Raw genomic sequence first — 7,044 nt, 5'->3', positions numbered from 1 at the left:
TATCACCGTCACAAATAGAATAGAAAAAAGAATTCAAATAGAATAGATTGCAAATTGCGACAGTTTTAATCGTCGTAATTTGCCAAAACAGTCGTCGCAGTCTGACAATTTTCTTGTAGTGGGTGCTCACTTGTAAATAATACCCCTTTGTCCCACGATGGGCGCCACTTGTTGTGATGATGATAAGGTTCAATTTCAATCAACACTTTGATATGTGAGAAAAGGAACATTAGCAACCAAAATAAACAACCTTCAAAAATAATAATCAATAAGAATAAATCCAGTTTGATCAAAAGATCTACTCCTGTGGAGTGAACAACTCTCCAATTTACTATACTCATAAATATATGAATAACTTAAACCCAAGATTTAGAAGTTTATCCTAATAAGCTCAGATAACTTCAAAGGTTTCCCAAAACCTTTGCCTTTCTAAGTTTTCCTTTGAGAAGACCTTAAACCCTATAAATCCTAAGATTGTCACCCTGTAAATCTCTAAAGAGATACATATTTATAATTACTAAAACCCAACATACAAAGCACAAAACACAACTCACTAATTATTAGAATAAAATATTATAAATATCTTATAATATATTTTATATTAATTTTGACTATTTCTAAATTAATATATAATCAATATTCTAACATTATATGGCAAACTGAATCGGTTAAACTCGAAATCCGCGAATCACCTAAACCAGATATTTTTGCTACTTTTCGACTTTATAATTTTTGATAATATCAAAATATATTTTGTTTTTCTTTATCAACAAAGGTTTTCTCACATATTTCAACAAAAATGATTCTTTTTATTTTTTCGTTTTAGTATGCAAATATGTTATTGTTTGTATTTTTGGTAATTAAAAATAAATTTTAAATTAACTAATTTAGTCTATAATTTTTTTTGAAATACTTAAGAATACATTTATAATTTTGATACTTAAAAGACTATATTGACAATGCTTCACATTGTTAAAATGATTACTTAGTTATTTTAATGGTAAATTACAAACGAAAGCAATGTAAATCTATTTTTTTATTTTTTGTACATAATCATTATTTACAACGGATTTGAGTGATGTGACATAAATAAAATTGAAATATTAAAGCGACAATACAAATTAAGTTGATTATAAATATAAGTTAAAACTCAATAAGTTGAATGGTATTTAATTTATTTATTTATTAAAAAACTCAATAATTTCTTATACAATTATTTTTATTAAATTTTAAACTTTATAAGAATAAATATAACTAAAACTCCACCAAATTCAAACCTCTTCACCATTCCAAGTACTCTTTACTTTTGGGCCTGTTGGTCCTTCCTCTCCAAGTACTTCTTTTGGTAAACCCTTAATAATGTTTTCAAAAGCATCTTTTAGCTTCCCAGGCAAAAACTTCACCAAGTTTTTCAATTCATCATCTAGTTTATAGTTAACTTTTGGACCCCATTCTCTAAAAAAATTCAACCATGATGGCTCTTTAACAGACCCTAAATAATCTGCTGAAACCAATACAAATTTTCCCATATCCATAACATTATCACTTTTATCAGTATCATCTCTTACGCCTACATCATTTTTGCCTAGTAGAACAAGACCTTCATGTGGATATGTTGCATGGCCATGCAATGAAGCATAAATAATAGGTTTATTTGCTGTGTCATTTCGGAACTCAATTTGAGATGAATCAACCCATGAACCACTACTATGTTGTGAGAAATATATTTGCCATAGTTTACCATCCAAATTACTTACCCTTAATGTCACATGCTCCCAATCACCAACGTGTTGACCTATTTTCCCTAGTTTAATATTTATAAATTTTACTTTTGCTCTTCCAGGTCCATTGAAGGGGTAAAATATCCACATTGCAAAATCAGTGAATGTTCCTCCAAACATTGGTTTCACATGTACATAAGATTCAGCATTCTCAAGATTTCCTTGTTTGACCTTTTCTTTGTTTGCATCATCAACAGGTAGGTCTATCCAATAAGCATCATCATAAGTGGGATCTTGAGGAAGGTTAGTGCCATTTTGTTCTATTGGAACAGGATGTGATTCATCGCCTTTCTTGTATAGTAATGCTCCATTGGAGAAAAACCAATTAACCGACGAAGGTAAATACTCTTCGTCGGAATGTAGGTATAGATAAGGAGAGTAAACTTGAAGTATTGCCTCGATTTGTTTCTCATTAGGCATGATTTTTGAAATGGAATCAAGGTTCTTCAAACATGAAACAGATGGAGGAATAGTATTATCACCTAGCCCAAAATGGCCAACGAAGGTTCCGGCACGAATACCGTGACCTTGAGTTCCTCTAATGTTTGGTGTAACATCATAAATATTGTTATCATTGACTCCCCAAATCCATGCAGAAAAATCACATTGTTCTGTGAGATCTGATCTGACACACATGACTTTGCTGAGCGAAGGTTTGTCTGGTGTTGTGGTGACAACATGGCCTATTGCTTTATAGCCATCAGGTGGTGATGGTAGCCAAATATACAAAGTAGAATCTTGGTTAGACGAGAGTGTTGAGGTGTTAAATAGAATCACGTAATCAGTTGGTGGCTTCAAAGTGCCATTACTTGTACTTGAAGAAATATCTTTTGCAACAAGAACATATCCAAAAAGAGGTTTGTTGTTAGGTTGGCTGTAGCTACCTAACATAGAGAACCCGTCAGGTATATCTTTCGGTTCGTACACTGAGGCTCCTTTATCGTCCTGACCACCATCGTAGACGCCCCAAACTTTGTTGAATGTTGATACTTGAGACAGTTGTAACCCACCGACGTCGAGTACTCCGCCAGCAAAACCATTACCTGCATGTTGCAATTCAAAACTAGCTGATTATACATTTCATAAAGTTACATCACAAAGATGATAGAAAATGATAATAGGTAATGTATACCTTCTGGCCAAGAAGTAGTTGTAATTGGAAGCTTGAATGTGTAGTCAATTGGGCGGGAGCGGGATTGGAATTCCGCTTCAGTTTTATTCAATACTTTCTTATTCTCTGCAAACAAGAACACTTGAGACAATTAGAATGTAATAAATTGTAATTCTAAAAATTAAATACAAATAATTTGATATTAAATTAAAAAATTAGTATTATAAATTAGTTTACAACATAAATATAACTTTTCTATTTTATAAACTAAAAAATATCAAAGTTAAGTATTTTATAATTATTTTTTATTAAAAACTATTGATAATATGAAATATACAAATAAACATAATTATTTACCACAATATTACTTTTACACCTAATATTTATTTTATATTTTTATAACTTATCTATCATATATAATAAAGTTATTCATGGTTTTATTTTAAGAAAATTAAAAATTTGTAGTATTAATGAATTTTACAAAATCATTATATTATTTATTTAATATATGGTTTTGTTAATTTACAAAATTTCAGTCAAAAAAGTTTGACTTAAGATTTTATAAAATTATTAGTTAATTTTAAAAAATATATAACTTTTTTAGAAGATAATTTTTCTCAATTAAATCTAACAAGTAGTGAGACTTGTACCAACTTATTCATATAACATTTTATATAAAATAACTAATTAACATTTTTTTAATAAAAAAATAATACATTAATTAAGAACTAAGATCAAGTTATAATATATATATATATATATATATATATATATATATATATATATATATATATATATATATATATATATATATATATATATATATATATATATATATATATATAAAGTGAGTTGAACCTAACCAGATAAACCTAACGAGTTAAACCGAGATCTTCGTGAATTTTTAACAAGTCGAGTTTGAGCTGAAAAAAATTCGTGTTAAACTCGAACTCAAACTAAAACTCGGTCAATTTTTGACGAGTAAAGTTTGAGTTGAAAAAAAATCGTTATAAACTTAAACTCGAACTCTATCAATTCTTAATAAGTCGAACTGAGCTGAGGCGAATTCGACTCGACTCGACTCATTTCCAGCCCTAGATAACACAATGCACAAGCTGTGATCAAAACAAGAAAAATATGACCAAAATATAATAAACAAACTTGAAAATGAAAAATAAGTAACAATGAGAGAGAAGAAAAGTACCTGAAATTTGATCCATGGGTGCAGTTCTAGGAACAACCCTCGTTGCTTCAATTGCCATGAAAAACACAACACAAACACATATAATCCCCACATAATTTATACCCATTATATAGTCCTTTATGTTCACACACAAACACACATCAAAGGTCTAAGGTTTAACACAACCCACTTTTGCTTAACGATGTTTGCACCAAAAGTAGTTTGATATTGTTTAATAGTCACCTCTTCCCTATAAATATAACTGGATTGTGTTGGATTTTGGGATAGGTACACTCACTCTGTCCCTTATTATTAAATTTATATTTAAATTTTTTTAAAAGGTATTTATACATATTTTGGTAAATTTCTAAATAGAAGATTATGTCTTTTTCTAATTAAAGGTATGAAGATAAAGACGAATTTTTAAGGAGTGATGTAATAGAAGATTATTTACTATAAAATACACTATATACAAGGATCTGTTGAGTCAAAATGAGACCCAAAAAAAAAAAGTCAAGAGAATATCCGTTTTTATGATGGAAATTTGTTTAATACTAGATATAGTCAATCACTTACTTGAGATTTGAGTAAGCTGATAAACTTTGGGGATAATTCTTTAGGTGTGATTTTTATTATTTTTTAATAAAAATATAAAAAATATATTTAAATATTATTTAATAAATAAAAATAGATGAAATTTATATATGTTTAAGAGAAAATTATACATTTATTATATTTTTATTAAAAATTAATAAAAACTACACCTAAAAAATTATAGCTCGTGAAATTAGTGTTTTTAATTAAAGAAAAACTATTTGAATAAATTACTTTAACACATGATATCTAAATACTAGGAGTGACAATCAAATCAACTAAGAATATTCATCCATCTATTCATCAAACAAACAAAAAATACTTAATAGATTGGATCAATCCATCCAATTCTTTTTAAAAATTCAATGTGTCATATTTTATTAGTTGAATTGTTTTTTATATTTTAAAAATTATTTAATATTTTTACCGAAAAATTCAATTTTTTGATATAGAACAAAAATTAGTTTTTAAAAATCTCTTTCTTTCTCATTCTCACTCTAAATTTTAACCATTAGACCACATAATATAGGTGTAAAATTACAATCAATTATAAAAAGTAATATGTGACTCTTCTTCTTCACTTTTTTTTTTTTTTTTTTTTTATAAAACTCCAGTTCTTCACCTTTTTTTTTTTTGGTAGAATCCTGTTCTTCACTTTATCACAAGAAGTTGTGCCTTTTATTTTTTGGGCTAAATTATCAGAAGGAAAGTACCTGAAATTTGATCCAATGGTGTAATTCTTTATATTTTTTTTCGTCTGATATTTTTTCTACTTTATTTTATTTTATTAATTTTATTTTAACTTCTAAAATTTACATTAAATCCGTTTTCGTTCAAAAAATATGAAAAATTTTCTAAAAATATTTTTTTTTATTTTACACTTCGTATAATTCTATGAAAATTTTATTTTCTGTTTTTATTATTTTTTTAATTTCTTCTTTTGCGTGCATTAAAATTAGGTTAAAAACACTTTTATGCACTAAACAATTTTGAAAATTTTATTATATGATCCAATGATGGTTTCTGGCCTATGTTAAGTGACATATTAGTATCATTAGTGCTACATGTAGCAAAAAAAGACCCACATGTAGCGAAAAAAACATAAATGACCCACATGTAGCGAAAAAAACATAAATGACTAATTTGTTACAATTAAATAGCTTAAAGAATCCTGGAGGTAATTTAGTCTGTTTTTTTAGTTTTTTGAAGATACAAATACGTAAATTCATTTTTCTTGTCACCTGATAGGAAATTTTGGAATGACCCAATAGTTCGGGCGGTGTTTGATCACGTTGTAGAGAATCATATCCTTCAAGTTCCCTTAGTTGATGATGTGATTGAAGACAGGTGGAATTGGAAAGAGGAGTAAAATGGATGTTATAGTGTTTGGTGGGGGTACAGGTTATGGAGAAAGGAACAAGGGTCTTTAGCTTTTCATGTGGTGAATGGAGATTGAAGTAGTCTTTGGAATATCAAGGCACCCCCTAGAGTGAAGAATCTTCTTTGGAGGGTTTGTAGGGATTGCCTTCCCAGCAGAGTGAGGTTGAAACAACATCATGTTATTTGCTCGGCTATGTGTCTGCTTTGCGACCAACATGTGGAGGATTCGTGGCATGTTTTTTTTATTGTGATGTTACAAGTCAGTGTTGGCAAAGTGCAAGTTTGGATCATATTATTAATCCCGGTAAGCTTTCTTTTCATAATGCTATATATATGATCCATGATATTTATAGTAGGGAGGATACCTTGGTGGCGGGAAGAGTTGTGGTTATTATTGAAATTTTGTGGAAAAACCATAATAACATGGTTTAGAATAATGAGTGTGAGGTTTATTCTACACTTGGATTACATGATCTTTGTAGTTGACAAACTGGAGCCCGCGTTGGAAGGGATTTTGAAATGCAACGTAGATGCCGGTTTCAATATTTCTCGGGATACTACAAATAGGGGTTGATCTGTGAGAGATCATATGGGGAATTTTGTGTTCGCGGGAGCAGCTTGGGATTTTGGATCCTACCTGTGAGATATTGGATCAAACTCTAGTATGGTCGAAGGGTAGCTTTTTGGTTCGACGGTTCAACAGGGTTAAGTATGAATTCGAAGGTTGTTCACATGCTGGTGTCGAAGTGTGAATATTATAGTCAAAGATGGATTTAGCATGCAGGTGTCGAAAATGCTAGGGTTGTTAGCATGTTAAATTAGGTTTTAGTGTTTAAACCCTAATTTGTTAAGTTAGCTTGTTTATTAAGTTAGCTTGTGTAATGAAATTCCCACGTGTTTCTAGAGAGAGAGTCTCTTGCATCTCTCTAAAACTTATTGTGAAGTTCCCCCCGCGCTTAACCTTTCTAGGGTTTGACGGTGGCCTTTTGACCCCA

At 29.5% G+C, this 7,044-nt stretch overlaps 1 pseudogene; it reads right to left on the bottom strand.

Moving 5' to 3' along the window:
* Positions 1 to 1,214: 1,214 nt before the first annotated feature.
* Positions 1,215 to 4,236, bottom strand: LOC131633668 (hypothetical protein At1g04090-like; annotated as a pseudogene).
* Positions 4,237 to 7,044: the final 2,808 nt, after the last annotated feature.

The sequence above is a fragment of the Vicia villosa genome, unplaced genomic scaffold (genome assembly GCF_029867415.1).
Source record: "Vicia villosa cultivar HV-30 ecotype Madison, WI unplaced genomic scaffold, Vvil1.0 ctg.001162F_1_1_2_unsc, whole genome shotgun sequence".
NCBI classification, from domain to species: Eukaryota; Viridiplantae; Streptophyta; class Magnoliopsida; order Fabales; family Fabaceae; genus Vicia; species Vicia villosa.
The sequence above is the reverse complement of the archived record's forward strand: the minus strand, read 5'-3'. Positions and strand labels throughout refer to the sequence as shown.